Source organism: Platalea leucorodia (genome assembly GCF_965183815.1).
Source record: "Platalea leucorodia genome assembly, chromosome: 8".
Lineage (NCBI taxonomy): Eukaryota > Metazoa > Chordata > Aves > Pelecaniformes > Threskiornithidae > Platalea > Platalea leucorodia.
The window spans coordinates 4295508-4312430 of NC_138830.1; the positions used below are offsets into that span (position 1 = coordinate 4295508).

Below are 16923 nucleotides of genomic sequence, written 5' to 3' on the forward strand. Positions count from 1 at the left end.
TTTAACGTATGGAGGATTTTTGCTTCTCCGCTTGTCAGTTCAACACTTCTATAAGCACAAAATTTTTCTCTCTCTCTTGCTAAAAAATCTGCTTCTTTGCATATTAAAAAGGGCGTATGGGAAGTAGCATGAAAAATGCAGACGAGTGCTGCTCAGATACAAACAATATGCGACCATAATTATTAGGTTGTCTTATGCTAAAAATAACATTGCATGTGTGCTTAATTCACTGTTAATTTGCACTGACTTTTTCATTTGTTCCCCTCGCCAAATGTAATTCCTTGGCAGCGGCAGGGGAAAACTAAGTTGAAGGAATCGGGCTTCTGCGCAAAGAGCACAAAAGGGGAAAAATTGTGCTCGCTGCGTTTGCACGAGTGGAGCACATCACTCGGAGCCCCTGTACTTGCAGGGCTGTGAAGCTGAAATCAAAAAGCAGACTTTCTCCTCACCCTTGATGGATCACTTCTTGATTGCTCTTTTTTTCTCCCCCCTCTAAGAAGAGGTGCCCACCGTAAAAATGGGGCAGAACCCCTTAAACCACCCTGCCCTTTCCCCCCACCCTTCCTGCCAGTCTCCCAACGCTCTCCTGAACTGGTGGGGAGTGGTTTCCCCTCCACGAGCCGGTGCTCATAGGCTGGAGCGCCTTGTGGGCTGGGTCGGGCTTCGCTTCGCCTTCGGGGAGGGAGCCTGGATGCGGGGAGCGGCGCGGGCGGTGCCGCGCTGCGGGGCGGCTCCTCCGGCTGCGCGGCCGCCGCTTCCCCGGGACAGCGCCGCGCCGGCTCCCGCAGCGCCATGGGGCAGCCGCTGCCGCCGGGGCAGGAGGTTGGTGGAGAAAAATCCGGAGTTGCCGGTTGTTTGCCGAGCGGTTCGGGTCCCGGCGGGGGGAGGCTGACGGGCGCCTGCCTTTGGGACGGTTTTGGGGGAGCAAAAGGCGGCTGCTTAACCACAGGACGCTTATTTTCAAGTTCGTTCCCTGCTTGGGCTCTTTGCTGTGGCAAACTTTACCGATGGGAGGTGTTTATCAGCCTGTAGGACGTACTTAGGATGACTTAACTAATTTTTCGTGCTTTGAAATGGGTCGGTTTGGATGCGGCGAGGCTGATGAGCTGGCTGGGGGGCTCTGCATCGGGGAATTTGGAGATGGCAGCTTTACATTTGCTGTGAACTTCAGCGTTTCCGAGATGCGTTTGGCTGGTGCGTCTCCGAAGCTGCCTCTCCAAAGCTGGTGAAACCAGCGTCTCCGAAGCTGGTGAAGCCACGTCTCTGCCCTGTCCCTTTTAGCTGCCGCCGTTTCGGGACGTGGGGAAAAACCTGAGAGTTTCCCAGCGCGCTGGCCGCTGGCTGACACAACCCGTTCTGCTGGGCTGCCGGCTCAATTTCTTGTAATGAAAGCCTTTTCTGCCTGTTGCTATTTTTCTTTATTTGGTGTGATGCTCTGTCTTGGTATAGGAGGCTGCTCTTTGGAAATCTTCAGCCCCAAAATGCCTCCGATCTGGCCTGGGCAATGATTCAAGCCGGTGCAGCTCTGTTGACTTTGGGAGTGTTTCGCTTGCGTGGCCGGGGCTTACACGGGGTCTCTGTACACAGCAGGACGATACGTATCGTGTCCAGGTCTACGTGGTCTCCAAATCCCTCCTTTAAGTAAATCTGCCCAATGCCCCTGAATTCAGCAGAGTTAGGTGGCTGGCTGGGGGACAGGCACTGCTGGTTTAACTGGGTGGATGAGGCTCTGCTGGTTTGACGCTCAGTTGAGGATCGTAAGATGGCACGGCGAGGCTGGTGCGGCCATGGCCGCTGGGACAAATGCTCTCTGTTTCCATGCGGCATCGCGTTTCGTAGCTGCCTGTGTTTGCAGCTCAGAGGGTGGGAACTCTGTTTCGAGTGTCTTTAATGGCTCAAGAATTTGTGTTTTCCCTCCCGTGCCGTCTCTGGCATTTGATAGCGTGAGCTCATGCCGGAGGCTCGCAGGTAACTGCGGAACTTAACTTCTGACGGCCTCTTCTCACGATGCTCACGGGAGTGTCAGCTCTGCGGCTTGGGTCTCGCGGCCAAATCCTGCCCAGCTTTGCCAGACGTTGGGATGCTCCAAGATTAAGCCCTTGGGCCCTGGGCTACCCTTCCTCTTCAGCTTGCCATCAGTCTGCGCCATATTTACTGTGAATATGCAGAAAGCCCCTTCCTTAGAGGCAGGCGTTACTGTGTGATACTGAGTGCTGCTCAGGGGTGCTGGGACCCCTGATCACTGCTCAGGCGATGGGTGCTGAGCACCGGTGTGGGATGGCGGCCGTCGCCCGTCTTTGTGTGGGGTTTAGCTGGCTGGGGGGGCTGAGCCCCGGCGCTGCCCTTCCCTCCGGTGAGGGGCCAGCCCCGGGCTTGGGGAGAGGGTCAAGGTTTATCGAAACAGACTGGGGAAAAACCCAGATCCCTCTGAAAAGACCTATTAAAATTTACAGAGATTCCTTTAATCGGCTGAACCACAGCCTACAGGAAAGTTTATTGAGAGGTACATGATGTTTAATTTTTTTTTTGCCAGGATTTAACTTTCCTACTTGGAGAAGATCAAAGGGTCTCGCTTAAATACCCATTTGCACATGTGATTTTGTCCAGATACATAACATCCTCCTTTTCAGGATTATTGAAAATTAGTGTTGAGGCTCTGGTCCTACTGGAAAACACTTAATAAAGTGACTTCTCCTGGGGGCTGGGATGCTCTTTTTGTTTTAAGAGGCTTGAACTCCTGCCACAAATAATGCTGTTGCTGGCAGGTGTCTCCTGAGTGCTTGCAGCTGAGGAAGAGTTTGCTGGGATCAGAATTGCAGCTTCTTTAAACTGTTGAAGATAACGTTTTACATATATATAAATAAAATTAGAAGCGCTAGGTCGGTAATCTTTGCTGGTGAAATCATTCTTTCGTGAAGCGGGCTGAAATCCCATGCCTCACCTAGAAGTTTTTACTACTTTTCTTAATAGTAGCAAAGTGTAAAGGCTTGTGTTGACTTGACGTTGTTATCCCCTGTGACTTATAAGGTGCCCTTTAGACTGCAGGTGTGTCTGCAGTAAAGTCGAGATCCCATGTCTTCCAGGGGGACTGCTGCAGTGATTTGAGAAATCTCTTCCTCAGTAAATCACGCAAAGAAGTGTAGTTGTGTCTCCTCTGTCTTTTAGTTATGAACTGAACTTGGGTTTTTACAGTTATTCCTTCTCTGGTAATTGATTTAAAGCAAGTTAGCAAGTCTTTAGGGAATGAAACGTCAGGGGAATGCACTTAACTGCCAGTGTTGTCACAAATTTTATTCCCTTGAAATGAAATCATAAAGCAGATATCAGTTATTAATGTTCACACAGGCTTCTAGATTTATCTTCTCTATCTCTACCTAATGCAGATGCCAAAGGAGAAACTCGGTCTCTGAAATAACTAAGCCCCGGCGTGCTGCAGCAAGCTGTCACGCTCTGTTATGAGAAGCTCCCTTCTCCTATTGCCTTCGTTGCAAACAGGTGGCTCCTTAATTTCACATCGAAACAGCTACTTTGTAGCAAGTCCGTTTAAAAAATAATAATAATAAAAGACTTTGAGTGGGAAGGAGCATTGTACAGTGTATAACAGTGTATAAATCTGTGTATAACAGAGCTGAGGATGCAATTTGATTTTTCTTCTGGGTGTTGAGTTGCTGGAGCGTCTAATGTCGGTAAGCTGAGGCTTAGGCGGGAGGAGGGCGAGAGCGAACACTTCATGCCTTTTCCTCCTATTGTCTGGCTGAGGATTGATGTGTTTTTAACTTGCTCGCACATGCCCTGTGCCCTGGCGACTCTCCTGCGGGGACCGAGAGAGATTCGGTCACGGCCATGTGTCTGACAGAAGTTGCGGTTGGGTTTTTTTTCTTTCCCTTCACAAAACCTTGGCCAGCTTTTTTTTTTTTTTTTTTTTTTCCCCTCCCCCAAAAAGAAGTTTTTTTCGGTCCTTATTCAGGTGCTGCTTGCCATGCTTTTTCTGCCCTCGGAGATGTGGGCTGTGTGAGTAGCTGGCATGCAGCCTGGCTTCTTTACAGCCAGCTATGTGGGGCCAGACCTTGGCCCTGCTGAGCTGCAGGATGGTGATACATGTATATTATCAATTTAATTTTTTTGTTTATAGATATAAAAACTTTTTTACAAATACTTAGCCAGATACCCCTGCCCTGCCACTCACTTCCATGGGCTCGTGAGCATCCGCCAGATGCACATACCAGCTCCACATTCGCAGACACCCTGGAAAGCAGAGGGTGGTGGAGGGATTGGGGAAAAAAGCTCTGCTTACTAACTTTTCTTTCCAAAATATTTGCCACGCTGCTTCCCCACCTGCTTGGCACAGGGTGTCCGAGTTGGCTGGAGGCAGCCGTGATCCTTGGGGCAGGGGACACGCGCTCTTTCCCTGGCTCCTGTGCCCAGGGGGAGCAAATGGGAGGGAAACACTTTGATTTGCAGATAATGAATTCTTATTTTTTATATAGATATATAAAAATATATACATTTGTGTCTTCAGAATTTGGAGTTTTCTGTTTCCATGCAATAATAGCGGGAGGTATCTAGTGGCCGGGGTCGGCATCACATGCTATCGCCCCTGCCCTGAGCGCTTCACGCGTCCCTCGCTCCTCCTGCCCGCTCCCTTTGGTGGCATTTAGTGCTTTCTAGATCCTTAAAGCAGACAAACACCACCGCAACCCGGGGGTTTACGTAACGAAGCGGGAGCGGGGCTCGTGTCTGTCAGACAGCTCGCCTGCGCCGGGGTGCTGCGTCCCCCGGGCACCCATCTGCTGGCGCGGGGAGAGGGGGAGAAGCCGTCTGGTGGTGGCTGCTCCCACGCTGGAGAGCCAGGACCCCACGAGGAGCTGGGACGGCGCCAGGCATCCCCTCGGCACATGCTGCCTCCTCGCCAGGGGAGGAGATGAAGCGAGTTTTGCCTCTGAGAATAAAAACTTGCAATTTAAAAACATCTCAGGCTTGCATGAGTCTAAATAGACACCGGTGAGGCAAAACTTGCAAAAAAAGGGGTCAGGGAAGGGGCTGGAGCAGCTACCAGAAGGACCCGCTGCTGCTCGGGCAGTGAGCATGGCGTGCCAGCACGGCAGGCAGGGTGACAACGCAGCATGTGGTCAGGCTTTATTGCCAAAAAGGGATGCGAGATTTTGATATCAAGATAATCACCTTGAGATAGCAATCTTGTCAGGCTAATATGGTTGCTTCGTTGCAAAGAAAACATGTCTGCGATTGGAGCTGGCTGGGAATGAACCTGGCAGTGTTTCCTTGGCACGCATCTACTCGGCTGCGCCAAGCCGGCCACAGCCACGTGCAGCGTTCGCACCTCTGTGCTCTCTGGTTGATGGTGTTTCTGCAGCCACTTTCCTTTAAAACTTCCCCTTTGCGCTCTGGGGATGCAGTGCTGACCATATTGAGCTCCAGCAAATAGTATTGGGCTACACCTGTAGCAGGGTTTGACAGTGAAGTAGCCAATTTGTGTTAGTTATCTTAGTGTAATAACATTGTCTCTTCCTCCTCTATCCCCTTTTTTTTCCTGGCAGAGAAGACGGGGATAAAATAAGGAATGGTCCTCTGCCCTGAGGAACTGACTCTCTAGGGAGAAAGGATGTAATAAAAAGGCAGTGTGAATGGCGATGGGGTGGGCATTTTGCAGAAAGGAAAGAGCATCGCTCCGTTGCCCACCTGGCCAAGCTGGGGTGGCGTACGGAAAGCCTCTGAGGGAGGAGGTGCAGAGCTGAGGATGAAAAACCTCATCACTATTTGCAGGTTTACTCACGAGAGAGAGGTTTTTTCCCTGGGTGTGGAGTCCTGTTTATGCTGTACTGACAGCAGCAAATATTCGAATATTCACGGTGTTTGGAGTTAATTTTCTGGTTTACACCTCTGTTGGTGGAAAAAGAATTAAATTGTGATTTCCTTGGTTGTGTTTTTCAGGTTAAGCTGTGAGTGGGTCTGATTTCTGTCTTGGATTTTTATTTCTGCCAGTGCAGCAAGCCCTCATGTGTGCATCCATTCCATGAGGGCCTTTTTGGTTAAATAAGATAAAACCCGGTGATGAACAGCGGGTGCTTTCCTGGGCTCCCCAGGGCCAGCGGCAGGCGTGGGGGGATCCCGGTGCTGCTCCCCAGCTCCGGGGGCTGTTTACAGCTCCCTCCCCAGGGCCGGGGAGGCTGGGCTGGGCGCAGAGGGACCGCTCTTCTCCGGGACGAGCGTTCCAGCGCGCAGAGACGACGGGCAGCATCAGGCAGACGATGTCCCACAGACGGCCTCTGTCCGAGCCCGTGCGAGCGGGTGATTCGCAGCCAGTTGGTGTTTCTGGTTGTCTTGCCATGCGGGAACTTGCTTCTCGGCTCTTTTCCCATCAGGGTCCCGCCGGTGGCGTGCCCCGGGGCTCCCCCGTGCCACCAGCACTGACCCATCACAGAGCCACTTCCCAGAAACTTCTCCCATTTTACCAGCTGGATTTCTGGGAGGATTTTTTTTTAATCAGAAATCCTCATGTCTTGTTCTTCCCCCTGGTCTTTATTTCCCTACCAGAACACAGCCCTCCTGTGAACACGCACTGCTACCTGCATTGCTCCCGGGTCAGATGCGCCTCGGCACAGGCGGCTCTCACCGCTGGCTGGGCTGACTCCTGCTTGCAGCCTCCGGGGATCCATGGGGTAAAAACAAACCAACAATAGCAATTAATTGCACATTTCCAACGCTTTCAGTAACCTGGGGTGTTGTGGCCGTGGCAGTACCTCATAGCTGTGCCCCGCTACCTGGCTAAAGGCAACCTCGCTGCTTTTCTTATTATTTAAAAAAAAAAGTTTTCTCTCTCTCTCCCTCAACTTTGAATGTGACACACAAGAGGTAAAAACAAGTGGATATTTTGTGCCTGTGTTTTCTCTTCTAATTCAAGTCAAATGCAGTTACGTGATGCATTGGCTTTTCCGCGTGAAGAACGCAAATCTGCCCTGTTTGGTGTTTTCTTGGGTGCGGTGAGAGGCACCCGTGGGTGCTGGGGTCTCCCGGGAAGCTCGGCGGTCCCCTCTGTCACAGCTAAAGGGCTGCTGAAACAATTTGGAGAGCAGGCAGCGCATCGTATAGTCTTTTCAGAAAGAAATGCTTTCGTCTCTCGTTCCTCTTTTCCTAAATGTCTATTTATGTAGTCCCCATGAGATGTTCTGGAGTGTATTTTTCCATGACAGAGGTTTCCTGCAAATAACTTTTTTCTAAGTGTCCCACCCAGTGTTAAGTCTTACCAAGGAAGAACAGTAGATGACTCACGGTGCGGTTAGACCTGATGCTGCTGAGTTTTGGCAGCAATTATGGCAAACGAGCCATTTTGTTCACTGGGAGAAAGAACCAGCGAGATGAGAACTGCTGTCTGAGCCTGTTCAGGTTTTTTCTTTCCCAAAGCTATTTCTTTTCTTTCTGCCAAACAGCTTTTTTTTTTTTTTTTTGTACATGTAGAAAACTGTCTGCAGATGCCTTTCAGATCAGCACTGCTCCAGAAGGCCGTGGCAGTTGAGGGGAAAAATAATATTTAATTTTTGGCTCATCGTGTGCAGCTGCCCATCTTGTGCTGAGGTCTGGAGGGTTAAGCTTGTAAGTTGTAAACTTCATGCTCTGATTTCCTCTAGGAATGTGTGGAAAAATGCTGTACAGGAGTTGTCACAAAAGGAGAAGGAGCTGCAGGATGTCCCTGGCTTGTCCGGACACCCGCGGTGCTTGTGGGGTGCCGGAGGTCTGGGTGCGTGGGTAGGGGAGAGGAGCGGGGAGGCAGCTGAGGCTCGATTTGAGTTCAGACACGAGCATCGTCTTTCACTGCCTGCTATCGGTGTGCTTCTGTGCCGGCTCGATGGAGGCTTTTTTTTTTTTTCCCCCCTCTGAGAAAGAAGGGAAAAAAAAAAAACCATATCCAAGGCATCTATTTTGTTCTAAGGAAGCTGTCGGTATTGTCAATGTGTGTAAATGAGCTATTTTGCATAAGTTTGCAGGTGTTAAGTTGTGTTTAAGCAAGCAACATAGGAGAGCCAGTCTGTTTCTGCAAGTACTTCTTTATAATGAGCAATTTTCTATTGAATTTGTCTGGTTTTGATCTTAGATCAGCAGGTACCGATCTGAAACCTCAGCCCTTTTTCCAGAGTTACTTGTGAAACCGGAACCAAACTTCTGTCATAATTTGCTCATCCTTTAATTCTAATAATGAATGAAACACTTCTTGGGATAGAAAAAATTAATTTTTCAGTAGATCGAGTACCCTGTGTCCTGAGTGCTGTTATGATCCCATGGAGGGTTGTATTGAAGATCCCATGGAGGGAACCTCCTTGGGAGAGGCTGCGGTACCTGAAGCCCTCCCTAAAGTCTTGGGGACAAAGTCACCTTTAGCCTCTGAGCTCGGCTCATAGTTCTCTTACAATTACTTCTAGGACTTCGTTAAGCCAACTGTTTTCTTCTTGTGAACTAGGAGTTCTTGGGTATTTGTTTTAGCTGGTCAGGGAGGCCAAGGGCTGATGTTTGCCCGTGTTGGTGCTCGCTGTTGGCCGTGGCTGAGGATAAGCAGCTGCTTTTGGAAATGCAGAGCAGTAGCAGGCATCTGCCCGCCCGTCGTCTCCTCTGGCACGTGTCGTTGCTGCTCTTTGGGCACGATGCCTTACTGTATGATGGGCATGTGGTGCTGGGTGTCCTGGCTCGATGGTGGGAGCTGAGGCCGTGGAGCGCTGTAGCTTTAGGGGTAGACTAAAGAATGGAAGTCGGCTGAGGATGGAGACATCAAATTCTTGTGGAGTTTATGAATGCAGAATGCATGAAATGTCTTTAAAAGCATTGCTCCGGGGGGGAAATCATTAGGGAGTTTCGGTTTGGAAAGGTGCTGAATCCGGGTTTGCAGGCAGGGGTACGGGAGTGTTTCGGGGCAATGTGAGTGGCTGCACCATGTTATGGGGCTTTGCACCGGTGGCTCCAGCCTGTCCCTGCCCTGGGCAGGGACAGTGGGTGACAGTGCTCTCGAGGTGGTGCAGAGTCCCATTTAGGATGGGGAGGCAGCAGGGTGCAGAGGAGAGGAGCTGGGACGGCTGGAAGTGCTTGGTGTCCCCAAGGTGCCCCAGCTCCTCCCGCTCCCATGAACTTGACGTTCATGTCGTGCTTTGTGTTTACCAAAGTACATCCCTGGCGTGCTGTGCGCACAGTAAGCAAACAGCTCGGCAGAGGTTAATGTTCAGCGTGCACGGTGGCAGGGTAGATTCATGTCACCGGGAAGCATCCGCGTGGGACGGCACCAGGCAATCGCCTGCAGGGACCCGGGGGCTGCCTGGGTGGGTGGGTGGGCACGCAGCAGCCGTCGGTGCTGCACATGGGTCCCAGCCGCGCACCCTGTGCTTGGGGGCTTTCTGTAAGAGGGACAAAAGCAGCAACAAAACCTAGGTGCTGGTCACCCTGCAGCAGTTGTCCTTGAAGCTGGTGGTGCCCCAGGGAAGCCACCCTGGGAGATGAGCCCGTGCCTTGAACCCCCAGGCAGGGGAGGGAGCTGGGCTTGGCTCCTGCTTGCACAGGAGCACTTGGTCCTGCTCTGTGGTGCTACCTTCCTGCTCCTCCGTGGCCTTCTGCTTGTGCCAACTGTTTGTTTTCCAGTGAAAATTATTTGCAGAATTACATTAAAACTTAAAAAAAAAAAAAATCAAGACAATAGAAACTTCATTTTGTTAAAGCAATGAACTATTCGTAAAAATGCATGGTCTCAATCTGCTACTCCTTGTTGCTGTGATACCCACAGAAATTTCTCATTGCTTTGTGGAAGTCACGTAAAGGGTCGACAAAAAGTTAGCACCTTCATGTGCTTTTGCATGTGGTTTTTACAGCAGGAGGAGAAAAGGAAAATCGTGTTCCCACTTAATGGAAACTTGGCAAGAAGCAGCAGGATTGCATCTGGAGCGAGGACGGTGACCTCTGCACTCGTACCTGCGTTCTCTGCCTTGATATGGAGCAGCTGCCAGGAGCGAGTGCCTGCGTAGGGAGATGAGAGCGGGCAAGGCTGGGGAGCGACGGCTGAGAGATCCTGTTCTAGTCTCCCAAATCCCTGCTGGAGCGCAGGCTGCGGTGCCTTTCCCGGGTTTAGCTTGGCTGGCAGGAGTTATGTGAAGATTTGTAAGTGGTTGCATTTATCAGCTGCCACCTAACCCTGCTATGGGATGGAGGTGCTGGGCTGCCTTCCAGCGTGCCTGCTCGGCTCCAAGCTGCCGAAATTCCCTGCGGAAATGTAGCTTGGCAGGTGGTGGTCGCGGGAGCAGACGTGGCACCAGGAGACACCAGAATAGCGTTGAGTGATCTGCAGGACATCAGCCGCGCAGACATCTATACGTTTAGATCATGAAAGTATGTCCTGTATTTATGACATGTTCAATGATATGTAAGAACAGCAGCAATGCTTACCATCCCGCGGGCACCGCAGTGGTCCTTGTCACCTCTGATCGCTGTGGGGATGGTCACTCCAAGAGTCCTTTGCATTACACCATCACCCTGGCAAGCTTCTCGGTTTTAGGATTTTATATATAAAGCTTCGGTGGCCGAGCTCTGTGTCTGCCAGCACGCTGAAGCGCTGCATCCTTTGACCTCCCTGCTGTTTGTGCCCTTGGAGCAGGTACTTTTCCAGCCCTCTTCTCCCTCCGCTCAGGACTCCCTTTGCCACCCTCTGTTGTGGGGTTTGGTGATGCTGAGATGGGGCTGATATCCAAGGTGGTGTCAGCCGGTTCCCTTCGCCCTCCGCAGCTACAGCGCTAGCGGGTCTCGGGGGGTAGATAACCGGGTGCTGGAGGTGCTGGGCGTCCCCTGTCCTGGCTTTCAAGGGTGTTCCCTTTCAAGGGGTTTCGAAGGTGCGGTGCTAGGGGTGTAGGGGTGCAGAGGATGTGCCGTGACCACCTTAGAGAGTGGAGGGCTCATGGTGATGCAGGGGCTGAGCACGGCTCCCGGAGGATGCATGGCATGAGCTGCGAGCGCTGTACTGAAACACTCTCGTCTGTGCCAGAGGAATCCAAAACACGGTGATGAATACGTACGTGAAGGGCCGGCATTAATCACTGATGAATACCTAATGATCAGCTTCCCGGGGAGCGGGGCTGTGCTCCGGGTGTCCCGCTGGGGGGAGCGGGAGCCGGAACAACCAGCACATTGGCGTGAGATCAGCAGCCCGGGCTCATCCGTGGATGTTTATGTTTTTCCTTTCGTGTCACTGTTCCGTGAAGCAAATACTGAGTCCTTGGGAAGGGCCTGATGCTTAGGCTGGTCCTGGGTGTGGGGGAAAAACAGAGCACAGAGGGGTTTTCTGACTACAGCAGTGGGTTAGTCACCGCGCAATGACGGCACTGCCCGTCACGATGACCAGTGCCTTGCCTCATCGTTCCCCTTGACCTGCCTGGTTTTTCTGTTATCTTCTCCCTAGCACGAACGCTGCGGGACAGATGCTGCAGCACCCAGTATGGGGGCAGAAGGGGCTCTGCCCCGGTACAGAGAGCACAGCAGGGACCCTCCGTAGATTTACCTGTTATTTCCAGGCAATCCCAGTCTCGAAGCATCTCATCCCCTATTGCAAAGAGGCCGTGTGGGCTCCCGTGACTTAGCTTTTCCTCCGGGTAGGCTGGTGGCTTGGCAGTAAGCCTCATGTGGAAAGGGCTGTGGAAATCCATGAAGCAGAACCAGGGAGCTGTGCTGCAGTTGTTGAAGCGGGAAGGGCTAATTAGTTCCTGCTTTTAGAGGTCTTACTATTAAAAGTAGGAACTTTGTGAGAATAATTGTTTTGGAAACAGTGTTTTGAAATATTTTGGTTTTATCAGGATTGGACCAAAGATAAGAAATTTGGGTCAGGATGATGTCTGAACATGATGTTTACTGTTGATTTGGATTCGTATTTCAGTTCTTCTTCAACTCCAGATCTTTCCAGGATGGAAGCAATGCTTTATTTATTATTCAAGGGTGGTTTTGTGTGTTTTTAAAAAATAAACCCTAATCCTCTAGGGCTGTCCCTGTAGTATGAGCATCCAGAAGGGCAGATTTGCAGGAGGTGTCTCCGTGTGCCGTCCTGGCCGCTTGCTCATCTGGCTAAATTCCTTCCGTGTACTGAGCTTTAAGAGCAGGGTTAAGTCACTGCTGAGCATTTTAGAACCCGCTTGACTTTTAATTTCATACTTAGGGAATGTAACGTGCTACCTGCCACCTACAAGAAGAGCCCTTGGATTTTGAGTAAGTAGTGGGGGAGGGTATACTGAAAAATAAAAACAAGTGCGTGTCTTTTTTGTTTTGTATGGGGATGTGGATTTCCTGGGCTGGAAAAGCAGGGTCCCCGTCACAGGTGGGGACCCTGAGCCCGGGGGATGTTTCCCAGCTGCTCGGTGGAGGTCTGATGCCTGCCAAGGACTGTGGAAGGAGGGTGTGCCAGGGTGGAAATCTGGGGCTGGGGACAAGCCCGGCTCCTCCTGCGGGATGCGAGTAACTCCTCAAAAAGGGCTCTTGTCAGCCGAGGGTATTTCTCCAGGAAGGAGTGGTCCAAAGCTAATTTTAGGTTTAAAATGTGAGGAATCGGGGAAATACTTACATGGAAAAGCTTCATCACCACCAGGCAGAGCAAAGAACTGTGGAGGGCATCGCGTGCAGGATTTCCTTGGCATCTTGTCGGGGCTCTCGGTGCCTGTGTGGCTCCCAGGCTCCTGGCAGCAGCAGCAAGAGGAGAGAGGAAATTCATGGCTCAAGTTGTTTGGGTTTTGTTTTGGTTTTGTTTTTTTCTGTTTAAAAACACCACCTCATTACCCTGTTTTAGCCCGAGCCTGTCTGTTTTGAACAGTGGGGCCAGGGAGGCTCGCGTGGGTCCTGCCACCGGTGCTGCCTGCGGGACAAAACCAAGTATGGGAACGGAGGTCGCTTGTCACAGCCCTTGCCAAAAGGTCACCGTGCTGGGAGAGATGTCATGAGAACTGGAATGAGGGTAATTTTCAGGGATTACAGTGTTTCTCGCCGTGGGGATGGGAGTTGATGTAGAGCATCAAACGCCGGGAGGCATTAGCAGGAAAAGCTTGTTTTTGCTGGATGTATTTTCTCTGCCCTCCTCCCCTCTTTCCCAAATGAAGGCTTTCTTGGTTTCATAGCTCTGCGTGGTGCTTGTCAGCATCGTAACCTCGTTAAGGAGAAGTGATTATCTGAGCATGTTGCAGGTCTGCCACGAAACATGTAAGAGAATAAACTTGGGCTGACCACATTTTAAGTAGTCCGTGCTATTACCAGCTCCATGCATTTTCACATCAGGACTTACACGTCTTCAAAACACAGAACTGTTCATGAATATTTACTAAAATATGCGTTTTCTGCCTTCCAGTTTCTATGCCTTTAAAGCCGTGCTTTTGTTGTCCTCTGCAACAAGTAGAAAAACACTGTTTCTTTAGCAAAAACTGAAATTGTCATATGATCCCCTAAGTAATATCTTGGGGTTAAAGCATAACCAAAATGGCAAATAACAAAAATAGATATCGGGCTTGCAAAGTCACAGGATTGAGCTAGGGGTTTGCAATACATTCACAAGGGCTCAGGGATTAATATAGTTAATTTAGATTTCTGTAGTCATTTTTCCTGTAGTTGAAACCTTGATTCTTGATGCAGTCACTATTTCCACTGTATATATTTCACTAATTCGAGAGGTTTGGGGCCCATGTGCTGTGGGGACAGCCAGGCAAAGGCAGGCAGAGAGCTGAAGTTGTGCTTGGAAGAGGAAATACTTAATCTGAAAACGGGGCTGAACAAATGTGGTGTCAGCAGTGTTTGTGGGTTTTTTAGTATGTTTTTTCCCTTTTTCAGTTTTTTACCATCTCCTGTTTCCTTGTTTATTCATTCTTTCCAAAGTTTTCCTTCACCGCTGACTTTGTTTCATTGTTTTTCCCTCCTTGCTGCTTTTGCCCAGGCAGACTTTGAGCCGGATAAAGCCGGAGCAGCGCCTTCCCTCTGTTAATATGCAGGTTGCTGTGCCAGCTCGGGGCTGCCTGGGCAGCAGGTTTGGGTGCTGGGGGTCCCCGGGGGGAGCTGGGGCGGCTGTTCCTCCTCCCTTGCCCCGGGAAGCTCAATAAGGGCAGCCTGCCCTTGCAGACCTCCAGCCCTGGGCACTCTGCGAACCCCTCCTCGGACATGCCTTTGCCATTAGACGGGGTTTTTCTCCCTGGTCTCTGCTTTAAACCTGCAATTTGGAGCAATTATCTCTCGTCCGCCCTGCTCACAGCAGTCTTCTACGCGCTTGCAGGCTGCTGTCATGTTTCATCCAAGTCTGTGTTGCCATGGGTCGAGGACTTGAGATCTGACTCTTCCCATCTTCTGCACCCTGTCTTCCTTTTTCGGCTTGCAGGCAGTAGCCCTGTTTGTGCATCTTGGCACGGTTTGTGCCTTTCTTCGCATTTCAGGTTCTTCACCCATTGAAACCCTGGTCTTTCTTTTTGGTTTGTGTTTTTTTTCTTTTTTTTTTTTTTTTTTCCTTTTAACAAACTGCTGCTTATTTTCTATCCTGGATGGCAACAGCCAAATACTGAAATGTAGCACTTGTTTCTAATAAATTTCATCCCATTATTTCCACCCTCCTATCATTTGAGTTCTCTCTGTCCTTCACGTAATTGCAGCCTCCAAAGCTGGCAATATCAGCAAGCTTTGTAAGCCCGTTCTCTAGCCCATCATTAGTACAGGCCGTGAGTGGCACTGGATAGACAGGACCTTCTTGATGCAGCCCTTTATTTTGCTGCTGAATCACGGATAACTGTGCTTGGCACGTGTTTGCACCCAGCCTGTTGCAGATTAACCCTGGCGCATTCCTCAGCTTGCCAATGGGAATACAGACGGTGTCCACAGGGAGAGCTCTGGCCAAGAGGTTCAGTAGCTCTTACCGAGCAGGGCCATATAAAGCAATTTGCAGCAGCTTTCGGAGGGACGTGGTACATCCAGTCTTGCCAGCTGACCCCCGTGCTGCCCTCCCTGCCCGGGGCTGGGTTTGCCCCGTGCTCTCTGGCTCTGCAGCGGCTGGCTCTGATGGGGAGCTCAGCTGCTGTCCGGCCTCATGGGGCTTCTGGCTGGGCCGTAGGCAAGTCGCGTTTTCCCTCTCGAGCCCATAATCGGGCTCTAATCTCAACAGGGGGAATCTTGCTGCTGGGACTGACTCGGGTCCAACGGTGTTCAGACTGCTTTATCCCAAGACTTGTCTGTGCCAGCTGTGAAAACAGCTTTAGCTTAAAAAAAAAAAAAAAAAAAATCTTGAGTTCTGCAGCCCTGCTGTGGTCCTTAGCAAATAATCATTGCATACACTGGTTAATTGTTTAGCCATTAACCGACTGCGTCAATGAATTTGCCGAGAGGAGCCCGGCCGTACCTGGCACGGCGGGGAGGAGGAGGGAGGATGCACATCCTTTCCGTGTTGGCTCCTCTCCGCCTGCTCTTCCTCCGGCCCTGCTGATGTGGTGTTTGTCCGCTGGTTTCCTTCAAGCGTAATTGCTGGCACGGCACGTACAAAGTGTGTTTGGGCTTGTGTTCTCTCTCAAACCTTTTCTTTTGGAAAGTGCATTAAGTTTCCATGAAGCAAGAGCATCTCTTCAGACTAAAAAAAAAAAAAAACACCAAACTGTGTTTTGTTTCTAAATGAGAATGCAGACAGAAGAAATACAAAGCAAGATGCTGCTTTATTTCCAGCTAGAGATGGCAAAAAAAATTCTTTGCGTGGAGTGCTGAGTGGGAAATAAAATAGGATTTTATCGTACGTGTCGGTGCAGAGCGGGGAGGCGCTGCCGGCCGGCGTGGGGCAGCTCTGGGCTCCCCCCTACCATCACCGGGGTTATCTGGGAGAGCCTGGTGGTGTGGCCTCCCTCCTGGGAATGCTATTTGTTTATGCCTGCTTTCTAGGGAGAAAATCAAACATCCGAAGCCAACCTATATCTGGTGGAATGGCTTCAGTGCTAAAAGAGAATAAAAATGAACCTTATGCTCTCTGAGTGATTGAAGTCCCCTGTGGGTATATTTGTTAGCAATAGGGAAAGTGTAAAGCTTCTGATGTGAAGAACTGGCCTCAAACTGGCCTTCCATCGAGCTGCAATGACGGGGGTGTGGGGCAGTGCTAACACCGCATTCCCACTGCAGGGAGGCTGTGCAAGCTGGGTAGAGCAGTGGGTTGATCATCCACATCCATGGCTTGATCGTCCCACCTTTCAGTGTATCTCCGTCTGCGAGGGTTAATGCGAATTCCTTTTTTGCCCTCCCCGGACAGAAGGGGAAGGAGGTACCCGGCGGTATACATGTGTGGGGTTGTGTTTGAATTATTCAGATGGGTGTCTTGAAGTGATGGGCTGGTCCAGCGAGCCTCCAGTTTGGTCCTAAAGCCTTCTGTGCTGTGGTGGCATTCCCAGCCACTGGTGGAAGGGGGCAGAGCCACCAAGACCCCTCGGAGCCCTCGCTTCCATGATGAAGCTGTTGATTCTGCATGTACTTTGGTATAAGAGAAGAGATTGACCCAGTTATTCTTGATTCAAGTCTGCGTGCAAATGGATTTCTTTTTTCTGAAGGCAACTGATTTTAACATGGTTTTGGGCTTACATGTTATCAGCCTTACGTAGTAATAAAATTATGTACTTGTTTCAAGAGGAAACGATAATAAAGAACGTTCTTTCAAAAGCAGCTAAACATATGAATTATTAAAATGTTAAATTATTTCCAAATTATGGCATACCCAGCTTTTTCTGTGGAGCTCACTCAAGAATAATTGGACAGTGTTCTTTGCAGAATTTAACATCAGAAATGTTGCACTTTTTTTTTTTTTTAATCATTCTTTCCTACAGTGTAAGAGCTTCCATGGGTATAAATGGACATCCTTGTATTGGCTTCTGTAAAATGTTGCCAGTATGTCCTGTCCGTATTTTTTCA

At 50.2% G+C, this 16923-nt stretch overlaps 1 protein-coding gene across 4 annotated transcripts in view; it reads left to right on the plus strand.

Annotated features, from left to right (window-relative positions):
* Nucleotides 1-16923, plus strand: part of PLD1 (phospholipase D1) — a 79800-nt gene that overhangs the window by 12187 nt on the left and 50690 nt on the right. Inside the window, exon 1 of one of the 4 annotated variants that reach the window (XM_082320923.1) lies at nt 755-822. The exons of the other annotated variants lie outside the window; for them this stretch is intronic. The gene's annotated coding sequence lies outside the window, so the exon portion shown is untranslated. Of the gene's footprint in view, nt 1-754; nt 823-16923 lie in introns of those variants that run through there. 4 annotated transcript variants of the gene reach the window in all.